At 42.1% G+C, this 19,414-nt stretch overlaps 1 protein-coding gene across 2 annotated transcripts in view; it reads left to right on the forward strand.

Moving 5' to 3' along the window:
- The first annotated feature begins 14,479 nt into the window (after positions 1-14,479).
- The window catches only part of LOC310863529 (sodium-coupled neutral amino acid transporter 3-like), a 54,827-nt gene continuing 49,892 nt past the window's right edge, over positions 14,480-19,414 (forward strand). For both annotated transcript variants that reach the window (XM_083771940.1, XM_083771941.1), the window contains exon 1: positions 14,480-14,729. The gene's annotated coding sequence lies outside the window, so the exon portion shown is untranslated. The remainder of the gene's footprint in view (positions 14,730-19,414) is intronic.

The following is a 19,414-nucleotide window of genomic DNA, read 5'->3' on the forward strand; positions in this document are numbered from 1 at the left end:
TGTTTTCTCTGGTGTGTGTGTGTGTGTGTATATAAGAGTAATAATAATGTACTATTAAACAGTACCAGCCCTTTAAGTTCCCTTGAACAACACATTGAACTGTTCCAGTCTAGCTGCTCAATGGCCTTTGGCCAACAATAGAAGCCTGGATTTACCGGGAAGCTTAACGGAGCAATTCGCCCATTTCTAAACGTTCATATGTGTGTTTTTCATTAATGTCCATATTATTATAACATTTTCTATCAACTCGCTCTGCATCTCATTGGTGAGCTGTGGACGGTTCAGAAACCATCAAGACATCTGGGGATTCCAAGCTAATAGAAACTAGAGCTTTTCGCTTTATGGAAAGTTGGCATGCTGCAATGGAAGCCATTGTTCCTACATTCATTTAAATAGAAAGTTTAATATCTTAGTTTGAAATGGCCAAACCTGCTGACCTTCTGATGGGGGCATGTTTCTGAATGGTTCACAGCCCTTCTCTGAGACACAATGAGTAGATGCACATGTTGCTGTCCTAGTGAGCATTAGTGAGAACCAAATACTATAATGGTATGAAAGTGGTCCTTTAAAAAAGTGAAAACCCAAGACAAACAAAAGTATAACTATGTAATATTGCACAACCGTGGAATCTTATATTGCAGGGTACAGACTGACTAGTCAATGAAATGACTTCATTCTGAATTTTAGAAGTTGGCCAGCAGATTTCTAGAAGGAGTAGTCAATGTACAGGAGGGTTTGGGTTCACATTTAGAAGTATGCCGACGCCCTCCTGTGCTTGTAGGACATCTATAATTGCACAGTACACTGAAGACAAAAGTTACTGTAGTCTTGTGTGCATAAAATAAAGAGACCAAATGGTCAATCGTCATGAAATGATTTGCAGGCAAAACTCATGCTTGTATGTGGGAAAGGTCCCTGACTTTAAAAGGCAGATATGCTGTACCCTTTAAAAGTGGCTGTGTCACTTAAAATGTATTTTATCCTTTTGAGGGTTTTTTTTATGTACTTGTTCTATACTTTTATTGTTGTATAGTATGCTGTCTGCTTTGACCTTGTTTTGGAAAGGTATCACTTGTAAAAAAGGTTTTTAATCTCAGTGTGATTTCCTGGGTAAATAAAGGTTATATATAAATACAATTGATTTCCACTGCTCAAGGTTTTTGTTGTGTTACTTAGAATCAATAAGAATACAATATCTCATTTGTTTACAAGTGCATACTGTAACCTGGGTTGTTCCAAGTTATTCCAATAGCTGATATTGCAGAAATATTGAATTTCTAACATATCTGATAATTTTCTTTATTGAGATATAATTGTGGTTACTTTCAATGGGGCCTATTCGCAATCATGTTTCTGAAATGGTACATAAATGGTGCATTTATATAGCATCTTACTCTTTATCCAAGGCGCTTTACATAGATTGTGCATTACATTCACCCATTCACATACATTCATACACTGATGGCGGCAGAAACCATGCAAGGCACCAACCAGCACATCAGGAGCAATTAGGGGATTCAGTGTCTTGCTCAAGGACTCTTCGACACTAACACTGTGGGAGTCCGGTTTCGAACTGGGAACCTTGCGGTTACCATCCGGCCACTCTACCCCTGAGTCACCGCCGACCCCATTTAGTCATCGTCGGATCTCTTAAAGCTGCTCATTACAATTTGTGTCATGGTCGGTCTCCACACATTAATCTATCCCTTTTGAGATGTGGACCCACACAGGGTCTAAATCGGTCCTGGAGGGGAGGGATCAGGCGGTACCCCCCGTTATGAAACCTGTCCTTATCCCCCAGCCTGAGCCCCTGCTTCAGCCTCGGGCACAGACAGACCAATGGGCTCATATGTTTCTGAACTGTCCCACTCATAAATACCATTAGAAAATCTTTCATGTTTGGGTGCCCGGGGCCCACATGCGGCCCCGTGCACTTAATGTGGCCCTCATGGGTTAATATCGGAATACTGATACAGTATTGATTTCAGCTAATTACTAATATTAATTATTTTTTATGTCCAATGTATTTAGTTCAAAAAGTTAACTATAACTAAATGCATTTGAAATGAAATAAAAAGGTTACTTTTCAGGATTCCAATTCAAGAATAGCAAAAGATTATTCAGGATTTCAATTAAAATATAGCAAAAATAGCTGATCTACAAGCTCAAAATGTGTCACGTTTTGAACTCGTAGATCGGCTATTTTTGCTACAGTAATATGCAATGCGGCCCTCTGGAGTGAGTGCATGTGGAAATATAGTGGCCCTCTCCATCGTCAAAGTTTTCCACCCCTGTACTATGTTATCCTATGGTTGATTATGTTGATTTGTTTGGATTCACCATGATGCAACGTCCATCCTCTGCAAACCTTTTTTCATTGACCATCATCAACAGAATTATAGCTTTATTGTCACGTCACAGATTTACAAAGTAAAACAGTTGGTCACATTTGTGGAATATGTTGCCATGGTTGTGGCAGTCTATAACCAGTGGTTCCCAAAGTGGGGTCCGGGGACCCCTAGGGGTCCTTGAGGGAGTTCCAGGGGGTCCCAATCTAAATGATAGTTTGGAACCAAGTTGACCCTTCTGTGTGGAGTTTGCATGTTCTCCCCGTGTCCCCTAGGGTAGGTACCCTCACAAAAAACATGCAGTAATCCTGGTCACTAAACTGCCTCCCCCTGGCCAGCCGGGGTGCCTGATGGAGGGGAAAGGAACTGGTTGGAATAACGTGTTCCTTCCACGCACTACGTCCAACCAGGGAAATTCCCCCCTGTCAGGTGTAAAGGAGCAACTTAGACACTCAGGCATGAAGGAAGCATGAGTTCAAGTCCGTTGCCCACCCCTTGTTCCCCATATATGGGGACTAGGTTGGTGGAGGGTGTGTAGAGCCCAGGATCACATTAGATGATTGACACAGGGGTGAAAAATGGGTTACAAAATCGTGGGATAAAAAATATATATATAAAAAAAAGGGGTCCGTAGACTAATGCATGTCAAACTGGGGGTCCTTGAAATTAAACAGCATATCTTTTCAAATGGGGTGTCCGTGGGCTAATTATTACTCCTTGATGATAAACTACGGCCTACTACACCACAAGTCTTGACTGGCACTGCTGCTACTGGGAAGATTGGACTTTTATCATGCAAACTGACAGATGTGTCATCGAGCAGTGTTTTATCTCTGTGTGCAAACTACAAAGTGGTTGACTTGAGTGACCTCTGTGTGTGATGTGATAATTGGATCACCAGGGGGCAGTATCCATTATATTTGGTACAGTGATGGATAATGACTGGCCTATAAAAGTCACCAGGAGAAAAACATTGTATAAATCCAGTATTAAATAAGGTAAAATTAAATTACATTAAGGTAAATGTAATTACCTTGTCTTGCTAAAAAGAAAAAAAGAAATAATAATCACATTTCATATTTTTTTGAAATATTTAACAATGAAAGTGACTGGCTGGTTGTCAAAGATACATCATAGCCTGAGGTCATAGCCTGTCCCCCCGACTGGATTCCAAGTACACAGCTAGGCCACGGATTGTGTCAATTAGAGCCGGTCTGTCGCCCCAAATTGTGTGACATGTCCATAGGCCTTAGCTAAACTCGCATGCCACTTCACAAATAGGCATCAACTGTCTTGTGCATGCAGCCAGCAGGACAAGAAACTCAGTAGCCTTTTTTTTTTCTTTTCAAATCTGTCAACGACAATACAGTAGTTGTTTGCTGTTTTGGGGTGACCTCATATGACGTTCACAAACTATACACCTCGTCACTTGCTATAGCTACAGATTGCACAGGGAAGCCATGCCATTATTAGACCATTTGTTGTGTTTTTAGTCGGCTCTCTGGCAAGCGAGCACACCCACATTATTTTCATTTGCTGTTGGTAGTCATGGATGCGCCAGTTCTCACCTAATGCCGTGTGGGTGTTCAGACTGATCCAAACTGTACTGAATAAATGTTATCATGCGTACGGCAATGTCTTCAGACTATAGACTTAAAGTAACTGTAACTTATTATTTTATGAATACATTTTACATTTTGTCCAATCTGTATGATAGAGTATGTTAGTACAACTTGTATTTTGTCTCCCTGCTCTTCTATTGAGACATTTTGATTGCGCATGTCAAAGGTCATGTCTCATCTAGACAGGTCAAAGGTCAAGTCTCATCTAGACACACATTTTGACCTGATGGTCAAGATTCAATTCATCCCCAGAGCAAGCAGGTCGGCTCTATTAGTTTAAAGGTAAAGATATTAGCAACAAAGGGAGTCTACCAACACGCCTCAAGCCTGGAACGGCTGGTCCGGTGCATCACAGGAACAAGGAAGAAGGAGAGGACACTGGAGCAGCACAGACATTTTAAGCATTGTATTAGCTGCTAGTATATATAAAAAGACTAACGTTTCGACCTATGCGGTCTTCATCAGAGTCATCATATGACTCTCCTCCTTCTGTAAAAATCACACCCGTGTGAACTGAGTGTTGCAATTCCCCCCCTCCCCCCTCATCTCTCTCTCTCTCTCTCTCATTAGCAGGCAACAGTTCAGCACTATCCCTCTCTCTGTTTCTGGCACAACATCTCCCCTACTGGTACTCATAGTCATATACTGGTGCTCATTAACCAACACATAGGCACATAGGTGAACACGGACATTGCTGTTCCTTGGAGTGGTTGCACCACTTAAAAATGTTAGCACTTGTGCAGGACGAGCACGAGCTCCCACCATGCACCAGTACTTAATTTATACTTGAACGTATAGGGCCTTCCTTCTAACCTGACGCTGCCAGATCCAAGAAGCTTGCTACACACTTTTGTTTCACAGTCTTGGGGAACATGGTTACTCAATACCGCCCCCATCTGGCAGAGTCAGGTTAAGGTTACCTTCGTTCCCCTTTGGGCTCAACCTTCTTTAAGGAGAAGGTCTCAAAAATAGCAGATGTATAAGCTCATGTGTCGCGATGTCATGTGATGTGAACTTGCAGATCGTCTATTTACCGTAAAAATAAAAGTGCGTTGTAAATGCTTACTCTGTTGGGAGACTGATAAAACATCAGCTTTACTAGAAACTGTGTGATTGACCTACTATAACAGAGTGCACACAGCTACTATTGTTATCATCGTCATCCATTCCCATCATTATACAATAAATAAATAATATTTCAGATTATGTGGTTGATAGACATTTATCCCTTGTGCATGAACAGCTGCAATCTGAACAGGAGTTAATTCTGCTGATCTGCACTTCCGCTGATCCACAGAACTGCATGATGAGACGTTTTCAAACATCAAAAGCTCATGCACTGACTTCACTAACTATTAAAAACAAACTAGACTATATGGCATGAGGTCTGAATTTATTCAGATTACTGTTAACTGATCTTTGAAGACTGCAATGAGATGTAGCCTATAGCTCTGTTTAGCCTACTTGTGGTTTTGTGAGCTAGAAGAAAGAAAGTTTTGGGCGTGAGAATCTACACCCCTTGCAGATCGACAACCCATGATTTCAAGTCCACCAACGTGGGCCCTTAAAACAGCATACTTGATACATGTCAACCACAGGAAAGTTTTTTTCACTCCAAGATGACACGCTACCTAGACAACACTCTAGCAGTAATTGCTAGCTGTCTCTTGGTTTGTTACAGTGTCAGTGACGTGGATCCATACAAATTACAAAGGCCAATTCCCGGTCTGGTGAACTGCAATGATCCTGCAGAGCTCAACCTGTCGAGTAGCGGCCAGGATTACAGCTTCATAGGCAATTGGCACTGGGTGAAAAATTGGTTACAAAGATCGTGGGATAAAAAAAAATTAAATAATCAGTTTGTTGTTTAAACCTCTGAGAGTGTACCCTTACAGGTCCATTTGGTAAAATGTGTACACTATACACTCTAAATGAACACCAAGGATTTCACAGTGTAGCGGTACTGTATAACCTCTCTGATTGTACTGATTTTCAGACGTAGCAATATGACAGCTATGCAGTAAAAATATCCATGTGGGTAAACTGGAACAGGGCATCGAGTTGCTCCTCATGAGAACTTTCCAATTCGCCATACTTCTGTTGCTAATATAGCCTATCCATGATCTGACAAGCTCTCAGTCTCCTTCAGCAGAAATATCCAATTAATTTGACCATGACTTTGGATCATGGAGCATTATCTGGACAAACTGTTTTCCTAAAAAGTCCTAACTTTTAAGTTTTATGTAAACATGAAACATTGTGGCCATATACGTACACTGCCAAGCAGATTTTGTCAAGCTGCACATGCAGTCACTGTTGAAATGTTTGTTTTACTTTTCCTCTTGGATTTGAAGTACCTCTAAGACGACTCTCAGGAGAGATGCACGACAAACAGAATAACGCACACTGGCGGCAATACACTCGACTTATGCAAGCAAGTCCTTTAATGCTTGGGCCAGCTGTCCAAACAGAGGACAGCTGAAGTTAATAACCGCAGAAGAACATACAGCAGACAACGTTCATTTAGAAAGGGTTTAGCTATATTGTGAATTTTTCGGATTCATAAAACGAGGTATTTCAGGAGTATTCCATCAGAATTCTTTGTTTGATCCCTCAAACAAATATTGCAGATATTTGTCCCTCTAACTTAATAACATTTGAGCATGCTTGTTCAGGTTGATTAGCTGTCTGCTTCTCTTGCTCATTATTAGCCAACAAACACAAGGCCAAACACAACATTTTTATAAATATATTTTAAAGTCAACAACACAGCCTTTGAAAGTGCTCTTACAAAAATAAAAAGTATAATACTATTGAACACACAGCAGCTGTCATTCCTCTAACCATCATACGCACGCACACGTGCACACACACACACACACACACACACACACACACACACACACACACACACACACACACACACACACACTCTCTCCCTAATTGTTTGCTGATTCAAAGCTGTTTAGCGGAACTATGAGGAGTTCATTTCTGTTGTACGGGAGATTGCTAGTTGCTACTTGAGAGTTCTCGGTTTTGTCACGTGACCCTACCCTATCATTTTGACCATACTGTAGCTACAGTACCTCAGGACATTAACAATAATTGGATGGATTGAGATCAATGTGTAGTACTTTACAGTATGAAGCTTTACCCATCTACTATATAGGCTATACTAGCTGTACAGGCTAGGTGAGAGCAATGCACTGAATCCTCTTGCATAGTGGGGTTAGTGGGGTCATAGTGGGGTTAGTGGGGTCATAGTGGGGTTAGTGGGGTCATAGTGGGGTTAGTGGGGTCATAGTGGGGTTAGTGGGGTCATAGTGGGGTTAGTGGGGTCATAGTGGGGTTAGTGGGGTCATAGTGGGGTTAGTGGGGTCATAGTGGGGTTAGTGGGGTCATAGTGGGGTTAGTGGGGTCATAGTGGGGTTAGTGGGGTCATAGTGGGGTTAGTGGGGTCATACAGGCTAGGTGAGTGCAATGCACTGAATCCTCTTGCATGGTGGGGTCATAGTGGGGTTAGTGGGGTCATACAGGCTAGGTGAGAGCAATCCAGTGAATTTGCAGTGCCGGATTTCTCATGAGTGGGCCTACGTGGAATGGTTGGGAATTTATTGCTATAACAGGATTTTCAGATTCCTGTTTTACTGGAAAAAGGGATGACTTGTTGAAAACACACACGCACAATTATTTTAATTTAAATTTAATTGATTTTTTTCTTTTAACTATTTGATGCTATTGCTGCTTTAACCAGCATATAAAAGTATCTCTTCTAAAGATATATATTATAATAGTTTCTCATCTCTACTCCATAAGGTAGGGAGGGAGGTCTGAGCCCCACTCGCCCATTGATACCAGCCACCCATGCTCCTCGGAGCACAAGTCTCCGACAGGTCAGGTAGGATATTATAGGCCAGCAATGTTCAAAACTATTTAATTCATAGCAGTACCGTAGTACGGATGAAACAAAGATAGTTACAGACAAGGGTGGAGCACACCTACAGAATCCTATTGCCAGACAGTACATTTGATGTTTAACCATTCATTCTTAAGCTTTTTGAGACAAAGTAATCGAAAGGGTCAGATCAATCAAATGCATCATGCTACCTATTATAACTTAAATCAGTAACACAAAATAACTGACATGAGTGTCTTTTAATCCTCAAAGACTGCAGAGACATTTTGAGACATGGCATGCCTTACCGGTTTGGTAACATCCGTTTTAGGCCACTACAACATTTATTCAGAACTATCCATGGTATGTCTGAGATTTTGTCTTTTGCATTTTTCGGCAATGGCCGTGAATGATATTTGATGTCCATAGTCATCTCCCACCCTCCCTTTTTGGGGCCCTGTTCCTCTGGCCACTCTCTCCTGGAGAGGAGAGGCACCTGGCCGTTCCTTCAAGGAATTCCTCCCACAGCGAGGAACAATGCTCAGGGGGGTGTATATATAGGCCTACCAGTACACATCGTAGGTTCTCTGATGGCAAAAGAGGAGAATGGGCCAGGCGGTCCTCATGTATGTTTATGTGTGTGAGAGGGGGTGCTTTGTGAACTTGTCCTGTACAAACGTTCTCCGATGATTGAAGTCCGGGGAGAATAACAAACAAGCATCTTAGCGGTATGGCAGATGTCTCCTCTTGATAGAGACTTCAGAACCTCATTGCTGTGGTCACGTCTGACTCGTTTCGCGTTATGTAAGAAAAAGTCACAAGCGCTATATAGCTTCATTGTGTTGCATCCTGTCGTTTGCCTCACCAAGTGCTCCAAATGCTCTGCCATGACACGTACAGTACGTTGGAAACATTCTTGACTTGTATTTCAGGAGGTTAAAAATGACTGTGAATGTTATTGACGTTGGACTAATACAGCACACATGCAGTAAGTGAGTAATCGCTGGCTGTCTTGTATGTGGGTGGCTCAAAAAGCTCCAATTGGGGGTCACGGTGGCACAGTCGTTATAGTGCTGTCGCCTCACAGCTAGAAGGTCCTGGGTTCCATTCCCGCTCGGGACGCTGTGGGCGCTGGCGGCTGTCCTTTCCTTTGCGTCGTCAGTGCCCATACTCGAGGCGGCGTTGGCGAAAGGGCCTTTCTGTGTGGAGTTTGCATGTTCTGAGGGTAGGTACCCTCACAAAAGATATGCAGTAATCCTGGTCTCTAAACTACCTCCCCCTGGCCAGCCGGGGCGCCTGATGGAGGGGAAAGGAACTGGTTGGAATAACGTGTTCCTTCCACGCGCTACGTCCAACCAGGGAAACTCCCCCCTGTCAGGTGTAAGGAGCGACTTGGACACTCATGCATGAAGGAAGCATGAGTTCAAGTCTGTTGCTCTCCCCAGGTTGGCGGAGGGTGTGTAGAGGCCAGGATCACATTAGATAATTGAGGGGTTACAAAATCGTGGGATAAAAATGAAAGAAAACAAAAGGTCCAATTAAGGCATCCACAAGGATCATTCCCTGACTGATGTCAATCAAAACATCACTGGAAATGTTACAAAACAACACCGTGTCATACTTTATGGCCATGCATAGCATAATGTAATACGGTCTGTTGATCAGAGACATTTTACAGAATTATACAATACCTTTCATATTCACACAAGTGCGCTGCTTCCACATGAATTATTGAGTCATTATTATTATGGAATTGAATGTTATTATTAACATATCAATCAAGATTTATATTGATTTATTTCAATATGATGTTGTCCAAGACTAAAATGTAAAGTAATACATGGAAAATCCAAGATTATACATATTCACCTAAGAAACATAGAAGTAGTTGAAGCCTGGGCCGTGGCTCAGTGGTCCAGGCACCTTGGCCGATAGTCAGAGTCTGGCAGTGTGCCGCGGGTTCGACTCCCCCATCTCTCTCCCTCATTTCCTGCCAGCCTACTGTCTGTCTCTCTATTAAAAATATAAAATAAAATGGAAAGCCGCAAAAAAACACATACAAAAAAAGGAAATAGTTGAAAATAACTCTGAACACTAATAAATAAATTTCTTGTTTGTGTTATCATCACCATAATTATTACGGAATAATCACAACTTTCAACTTTTTTGCCAAACACGACCACCTCAGCAAAGAAGAAAACAACTTCTTAGAAGTTATTTTCTTCAACACCTACAGTAATGGTACGTGTGAGTCATATCCGTCAAAACACCACAGACAGTGTCACGTGTTACCAGCGTTAGTGCTTATTATGTTCCACAGGAATGATGAGTTCCCCACATTATGCACTGCAGCCAATTCTCACCAAAATGTAGCTCAAATCCCGAACAATTGCATAACCCCACAAATTGTCCACAGCATGGTGGGACCTTGCGACCGTGCTCGTGATAATGAAAGAGGGAATTTGCCTCTCTCCCCAACTTGCCGAGACCACTGGGCCATTATGGGGTGTTGGCCTTAATTGACTTGGATCACAGCATCTTCCAGCAGAACAAACTGAATGGGCTTAGTGATCTGTGATGGAATGTATTCTCCATCTTCACCTCTCATTATGGGGATGGTTGTGTCCATACGGGCCGAGGGGACACGGGAGGTTGCCCATCTCCCTGCTTGAGGGGAAAGCTCCTTGGCAGAGATGCTCTTCCTACAAAAAAGACTGAGGCCAGCTTTGAAGAATATTTGTTTTGATGGGTTAAGACCGAATAAGTAATTAATTATCTTCATCTTTTGTTTTTTTTATTATTCAAAAGTTTGTTTATTTTCCAAAATGGTACATATCAGTTTAGTACAATACAATGCAGCAGCAGCAGCAAGAAACAAAACAACAAAAGAAGAAAAAAATAAGAGAAAAAAAATCATTCATTCATGTTCATGATTCATGTACATCCAAAATTCGTCCCATGTCTCTTTCCCCATTCACCCTGCCCAACATATATTCATATGATGTGATTTTAAACATGTCTTCATTCCATTCTTTAAGCCAGTGGCGTCTGGGGACCCCCAGGGGTACCTGAGGGAGTTCCAGGGGGTCCCCAGCTAAATGATAGTTTGGAACCAAACTGGAACCAAACTCTGAGAGTGGACAAATGGAACCAAATGGTTCCATTTCTCAGAGTTAAAATAACATTGATTTTACAATATAAATTGGGGGTCCCAGAGATAGAAATGCCATTAAATGGGGGTCTGTAGACTAATGCATGTCAAACTGGGGGGGTCCTTGAACGGGTTGAGAATCACTGCTAGAGCCGTAAACATCTTCTCTTATGGGGGTCCCTGGCATATATCGTTTCAAATGGGGGTCCGCAGGGCTAATTAGTGTCAATTTGGGGGTCCTTGACATGAAAAAGTTTGGGAACCCCTGCTTTAAGCCCAGGTGTTCTAGGGACCTTCCAATTACGCAGCAGTATTCTGGCAGCTGTAACAACTTAACAAGTCCAACTTTTATAACAGTGACATCATTTTTAGATATGGCAGGGACAACAATCCTGTCCCCTAATAGACAGATAGCTGCGGATCCCTGGGCAATGTGAATCCCACCCATTTCTCAAGGAAAGTACCTTACACCAGAAAGGGTATGCGACAGTCCCATATCATATGCATATATACATGTGCCAATTTATTCTTGCATTTCCAAATGTATTGTTATCCGCTATTCCCATTTTAAGTAATCTATAGTCGGTGTCAAATAATATCTATGAATTATCTTATATACTGAATACATTTCCCTCTTGCTTCACTAATCCCACTTCCTACATTTGCAATTATCTTCATTTTAAACTAGGGTTAGGCAACCTTGGCACAGGGGAGGGTTATCACTGGCACACTTATGAGAGGTTTTTTTTTCTTTAAAAAAATGAATACGGTATTCAAAAACAGTTTCGTCAGATAAATGAAGTCCACTCGCATTATACAAATTACATCCTGCACATAATTCGACTTTCATTCATTCAAACTGACTGACTGACTGGCTGGCTGGCTGGCTGGCTGGCTGGCTGGCTGGCTGACTGGGGAGGGAGTCCTGGAGATGGGTTAGTCTAATGATCCTGACATGAAAGAAAATATCACAAAAGAAGAAGAAAAAAATAAAGGTTGTTACGGTATGTAGTATATTTATATCACAAATGTATTCTCTGTGCCATTTCTTAAAATATAGTTGTTTGGATTCACTAGTTGTTCATCCTGTTCTAGCCTGTCCTGTATACAGTTTTGAGTTTGAGTCGGTTTCTCATGTCTGAAACCAGATGTATGCTATTTTCAAGTGTGAACGTGTCGCCTCTTTAGTTTGACAGATTTCTTACTTCCTCATCTCTTCCTTCTCATGACTATTGGCTATATTAGCAGTAGGGGTGTCTCGATACACTTTTTTCGTTTCCGATCCGATCCCGATACCACAATTTCTGTGTTAACCGATACCGAATACCGATACCAGAGAATAATATTTATAATAATACAAAAAGAAAAAATATCTTATTTTGAAGTCCACCGACTGGGAATAGTGTTTATAGCTATATATTTTGTTGTGTTTATAGCAGACTCCTCACTCAAATGTGCACTTGCAGTTTGGGCAACTCGAAAGCAAACTCCACATGCCCCAACATTGTATTTACCTGCCATAGTGTCAACCCCTTACCCTTACCCCTGTGTCAGATCTGTGGTTAGACTGACATATTCGCAGATACCGATATGACCAAATAAGGGCCGATCGATCCGATACTTTTCCGATACTGATACAGTATCGGGACTAGGGGTGTCCCAACAAATCGATTCGAATTAGAATCGAGATTCCCTCTATGAACGATTCAAAATCAATTCATAATTTCCAAAAATCGATATATATATATATATATTATTCTTTTCCTGCTTTCAGTTACAGGAGTTACATGGTGTTTGTGTTATGAAATGTAAGCTTACCCTATAATCACAATAACCATCATGTCTTCAGTCATTTTCAAGTCACTTCAGTTCAGCACAGCTGTATTGTAGTATTGAATCGAGAATCATTTTGAATAGAGAATAGTTTTGAATCTGGAAAGAAAATGCTTTAGAATTCGATTTTGAATCGAATCGTGACCCCAAGAATCTGAATCGAATCGAGGGACACCCAAAGATTTGCAGCCCTAATCGGGACATTTTCACTAGTAAAACAACCTGTGAGATTGAAATGGACAAGAAGGAGGTGTCTTGTCTGTGTCATCATGTCCTCTGTGGGGCTCCGCTGGTGGTGATCTCTGAACCATACATAACCCTTCATGCCTCCCCCCTGGGCAGCCATTCCCCATGCACTGGGTCAGCTCCTCTGTGCAGATGCTGTGCTTCTACATCCAAGATGAGGTTCACTCTCTACTCTCTTCAAAGGAAACTGACAGGTGGCTAACCCCTAGCTCCATGTACTGGAAGGTCAACGCTATGATCAAAGAAATTGGGGGAAAGATTAGAATGTCTCGATCTGCTTTGAATTCATACCCCAAAACATTCATACCCTACTACTACTACTACTACTGCATGCACATATACCGCTAACCTATTCCATCCATACAGTACTGTAGATTTTACATGATATATGTAAATGATGATACATCATACAGAATAGATTTACAGTGTGTGTGTGTGTGTGTGTGTGTGTGAGTGTGTGTGTGTGTGTGTGTGTGTGTGTGTGTGTGCGCGCGCGCGCGCGCGTGCGCGCGCGAGAGAGAGAGGTGAGGGTCTGTTGTAAAATATATTTATAACAAAGAGATTAAGCATAAATTATGATTCGAACAAAGGAATCAAATTTGAATTAAACATTTATTTATTTATTTTTTACAAACCAGTTTAGATGGCCTATAATAACTCTGAGATATAGATAAAGGGACGGGAGATATATAATATACCGTCCTCGTGTCGTGCGGTGTGAGTGTGACATCAAAACAGCTCCAGCCAATGACCTAGAAACGGGTGCTTTACGTGCGTAAACAGGGAGGGTGGTCTTTGTGACGCATGGATGGATGGCATATATATATAGGTGACAGCACAGCAGCAGCAGCTGATTTGATTGCTGAATGATTGCCTGTCAGTGGCAACACATATTGGATCCGTTGATTCCGTTCGATGTATTAATTCATCGGACGTGCATTGTCTGTTTTGTCCTGTGTGACCGCATGCAGTGCGTTGCATAAGATATACGACTATATAGTAGTGTGTGAGTGTCATTCCCTTTGTCTAGACTGGCACGTGTATCAAGCCTGTATGCACGCACGAGACGATCATATAGCCATATACACAAATAAAAAATGTACAAAAAATAGGAAAATTGTGAATGTGAACTAAACTGAAGTGAAGTGAACGAATTTGAAATTGTATTTTATTGCGCTGAACCATTACAAAAAAAAAAAACTATAACGGTCAAAATAAATAAACGACACTGCCTGGGAATCTGGGATGAAGGTTACTACTATAGTAGGGCGCGTGTCAGATAATACGAGAGCTGCCTGTGCGCGCGACTATAGCCTACTGTAACGACAGAATACATTGATTGGATCGTAGCTCCATACGGGAGGCGGAACCTGGACCCCTCCTCGCCTCGACGTCCCACTTTGAACAGATTATGATGAGGACAATTTGGTGAAGAACACACATGACATTTACACTGCAATTTAGAGCAGGGAACGCGGAGCGGAACGGAACGGAGTGGACCCCGTCGTGGCGCTGAGAGGAGTGGAGGCGCACCGAGCCCAAGTAAGAACCAGAGAGGAGATCCATCATCATCATCATCATCATCATCCGTGTGGAGATATTTGGAGTTTGGGGAGGAAAGACAGACAGACCTGGTAAGAATATATAGATCCGCCGTTATAAACTCGACCCGATCTCCGATATGGTTCTTCTCGTGCACGATTGGGTCAGCTTTTAACGTCATCGGCTGAACATCTCGCGTTTTAGCTAAATGCAAAACTTTTGAATCTCTTTTTTTTCTCTCCAAGGAACGGAGAAATGTAAAAGCCTAGGTGGAAAACGGTTGCGTTGTGCATGAAAGCAAAAGGCATGCTAGATAACGGTTTCAGTCAAGCTCGATCAAGGTGATGTCCCCCGATGCCAGCCAGGTATAGGCTATAGGTTGGTGGAGATCGAGGCGAGGCAAATAGCCAGATATATAACACAAGCGTCCTCCTATATCATTTGTGGAACAAAATGCGTTGACAGCTATTGTTTGATCACTGCCGAGCGGCAAAATAGCCGGCGTTCATCTTTCAAGCCTCGTTGGAACGAACGGGTAGAAATTACATCGTTTTCACAATAATACAGCTAATGAGTCTGGCACGGTGGCACCCTGTTGCACCCTGTCCATTGGCCCGTCTCCGAGGCTCAGAGCCAGCTGCCCATGCATGCATAAGATGCTTGAATCCCGGCTTGTAGGGTAGGAGGATGTAGCCTAGAATTTAATTTTACATTATGCAATTGATGATGGTGCGTAGCGTAGCCTACCACTTAACTGCTTGGATACAGGTGTCGACTGGAATGTCCATTTAGGACGATCTCACGATCATCAATCTGATGTTGAGGATCTTTTGTACAATATAATGATTATAGTGGCCTACTTAGGCTACTGATTTTTTTTCCTTTTTGTGCTGTAATGTATAATGTTCAAAGAACTCCATACATGGTTATATATCCCCCATTCCCCGGTCACTGCCAGTTGTAAAATGGATGATGAATACTATGGAGTATGGCCACTCACCCATAGCTAAAGCCTCCCCCATTGGCCATGAGCCATGACTCATTCTCACTGTTCAGGTGCTTTATGAAGGCGGAACAGGCCATCAAACAAACACCACTGTTAATTGTGGAAGCAATGAATGAGACCATTAAAAATGCATGCGTTAACATTGTCAATTTGTCATCATGAGGATATAGTCCTCCTGTCTGCCAGTTAGTTGCTCGATTCAGCCTTCAGGGAATCCATGGGCTGAAAAAGAAAAAAGAAAAAACAGATCTTCTTCTAAGGAGTCTCCTTCACATGGGGACTTATGGCAAGCAGGTGGAACTGAACTGACTGCTGCATGCAGTGCTTGATAAGCTGAAATGATCAGTTATGCTCTGTCTGTGCTGCATATATTTAATTCTCTATACTTGCTTGCAAGTCTGACCTCACTCCACTCCAGTGCACTGATTACATTCTCAAAAGACTGATCCGGTCTCAGCCGGAGTTGGCATTCTGAGCTCTTGATCTGGTATTTTGAACATAAAAGCTTGTGTTTTTCACGCATACAAAAGTATAAGTTGTTGTGTGTGCAGTGTGCTTGTTGTGGGTGGCCACATGTGTAATGCAATTATAGATCGTGTTAGTTGTTACAGATTCTATATGGATTTAATAGTATGCAACAAGTGAAGTGGGCGAGAATCCATCCTACAATGTTGCAATCACATTGGATATCACTTCAGTGTTTTATTTCTTAATCCAAATCATTGGCTGTTTCAGTTTCTGCAACGGACGACTTATAGTAAACCGATTACTCTATCTCTATATGATCTTTCAGAATCCCACTTTCATTATGTGGCAGGATTGTTGTTGATTGATATCCTAGTGCTAACTCAAGTCTGCATGCTACTTCCATGATGGTCATGTGAGAGTTAATGGACAGCTAAGTGGGCACAGTGATTCACTCAGCTCCTCTTCAATTTGATCAACTTATCTTATAATACGCTATACGGCTATACCCCTCTCCTGGTCTCCTGGCCGGCAGGTATTGGTTTACCTCTGCAGGAATGAAAAGAAAACAATAAGTGAATTATTGGGTTTCACGCCGTGGGCCAATGCACACAAAAATGAAGCCCCCTACAGTGACTTTGTTCTAAGAATCTAATATCATGGTCAAATCGCAAGACTAGAAAGACATATAAGCCTGTGTCTGGTCTGGAGGCTTGATTGACCGTTTCTTTTATTACATTAGATTATTGAGCGACCTGCTATAGCCAGGCAGGGCCATTCCCCATCATGACCTGTTCAAGGTATAAAATATCCTTACTCCAGGCGTTTGGTTTCAAATCCCATACTTATCTTAGATACAGCAGCCGTCCATTTGGGATTAATGTCCCTTTGAGAGCAATGCATTTTTAGCAAGAGGAGTGTTTGTCACAAATCATGGCATGCCACTACTTGTTCATTACTTGCATTAGCCTACATTATTGCAAGATCTTGGTATTCTGAGATGGGCCGATGTTTGAGACACACATAATCCAATGTCAAACTAGTAACAAAACGAAAGCATAAACACAAACATTCAGGTTAGAATAAACATAGGCTACAGAAATATAACAAATATCGAACAATAAATAAAACAACACAAAGAAAATACAAACACGCCTCACTGGCACTGCTGCATTAGCCTGGTGGGGCCTAGCCTCGCCTCACCAGGCTTTCCACCACCTCGGAGGAAAGCCTGGTCTCTGTATAGTCCGGTCGGGAGCGGATGATATCGTTACGTCATGTAAAGTCAGGAACAATCAAACGGAACTTCCTTTTCCCTCAAACCGGAAGAATAACAATAAAAGCTCTCGTAGCCTGTAGCTTTTTATTGAGAAAAATCGGTTTGAGGGAAAAGGAAGTTGCCGCCCGATATTTTACGATATATATTTTTGGCTTTTTCTGCCTTTATTGATAGGTTGAAAGTAATTTGACAGGAAATGGGGAGAGAGATGCAGGGGGAAGACACGCAGCAAAGGCCGTCGGCGGGATCTGGAGTCGAACCCGCGGCACGCCGTCAGGCTGGCTCAGCAGCACAGAAGTGTAAAGGCTCATTCATAGTCTGGATAGTCTGGCGGTGGCGGTCGTTTACTCTTCACCGTGGCTCGTGACGTCATGTTGTAGTTCGGTGGTCACCTCACCACCGAAAATCCAGACTATGAATGAACCGTAACACTAAAGTCCTATTCATACCTCAGTTTTAGGTGATAAGGTGACCACTGAAAACTACAACATGATGTCATGCCACCACGGTGATAAAGCCACTATAATATATAGCGTTCCGGCATAAATGAAACATTTCCTCTTTTCACATTGGCTCTTCTGGCACAGTTGTTAACTCAAAACCAAATTAAATTGGGCAAATAAATCACATAAGGAATAAGGAACATAAACTAAAAAATAATCACAACATAATTGTGGCAGCAGTGACACTCAGATTGATTTACTGAAGCCATAGTGCTTTTGACTTCTTTGTGTTCAATGCAACTGTGGGTGGAGAGGTTTTATCATTATTAAGCCGCTACCCTGCTGTATGTGCTCAGAAGTCCTGTCTGTCAGTGGAATGGGATTGGGAATGGGTTGCTTTGTGGCATGTGATGCAGTCAGCAGTGCAGCACGCACGTACACACGCATGCACGCACACGCACACACACACACACACACACACACACACACACATGCACACACCACACTACAGTGCCTACTACTGTGTGCGTTGAATTTTCAGCTGAATGACTGTATTTTTCCTGTCATGCATCTCTCTCTCTCCCCATGTGAGAGAGGATGCTCAGTCACCAGGAGCTCGGAGCACATGACTCAGAGACGGCGCTACCTTCCATTATCCACACTTACACCATTGATATCAACCAGCCTATTAGACGCTTTCCTGGGCTGTCAATGCCGACCTTCATGACATGTCCAATGTTCAGCATCCATCTTCACTGGAGCTTCAGTGGTAACTGACCACAGGGAGGCTTCTAGATCACTGCTTCTAAAACATTTTAATCTTGCATTCATTTAGACCTGATGCTGATTCTAAAAAAATGGCTTCTAACAGTTTTCTGAAAACCCTATGTTTGTATGTCAGTGCATGGTGCTCAACCTTTTCCATGTCAAGGACCCCCAGAATTATCTGCATTTGGCCACGGATCCCCATCTGGAAATATGTTTTTCCAGGGACCCCCCAGAAGCAAAGATTTGAGTTAAAAATGTTGGCTCTGAAAGAATATATATTCAAAGATTCGTGTCACAATCTTTCAACAAGCTTGTAGATCTGCTATTTTTCAATAGCTAAACTATAACATAATCCTTAAAACACCAAAAGGGGTTCCCATCCCCATTAAGACCTAGGCTGATTCTACAAATGCAAAAGCTGAAAATGCATTTTGTGATGTTGAAGGCTGCAGATTCACTCAGTGTTTTCTGGGTATAAGCTTTCAAAAAGAGTCAACAAGTTGGAATACATTTTAACTTGTTAAAGTATTATTAACATATTCGACATCGGTAAATATCGGTTATCGGTATCGATAGCATTAATAAATGCTGTTGACAATGCGTGCGTCTGTGGGTGCACGGGTGGTGGGAAGGGGTGGTAGATTCAAATATACTTCAATGTGACAGAAGGTCACTCCATGTGATGAATGGACATGTTATGACATGATCTGTGTTCACCAGGGAATGCAAAATGATTAACGATGACAACCAGATATTGTATAGATATATGTAAATTTAGAAACCTATCAGTGTACATTTATTTCAACCAGTATTCAA

This window comes from Protomyctophum parallelum, assembly GCF_964188405.1.
Source record: "Protomyctophum parallelum genome assembly, chromosome: 8".
NCBI classification, from domain to species: domain Eukaryota; kingdom Metazoa; phylum Chordata; class Actinopteri; order Myctophiformes; family Myctophidae; genus Protomyctophum; species Protomyctophum parallelum.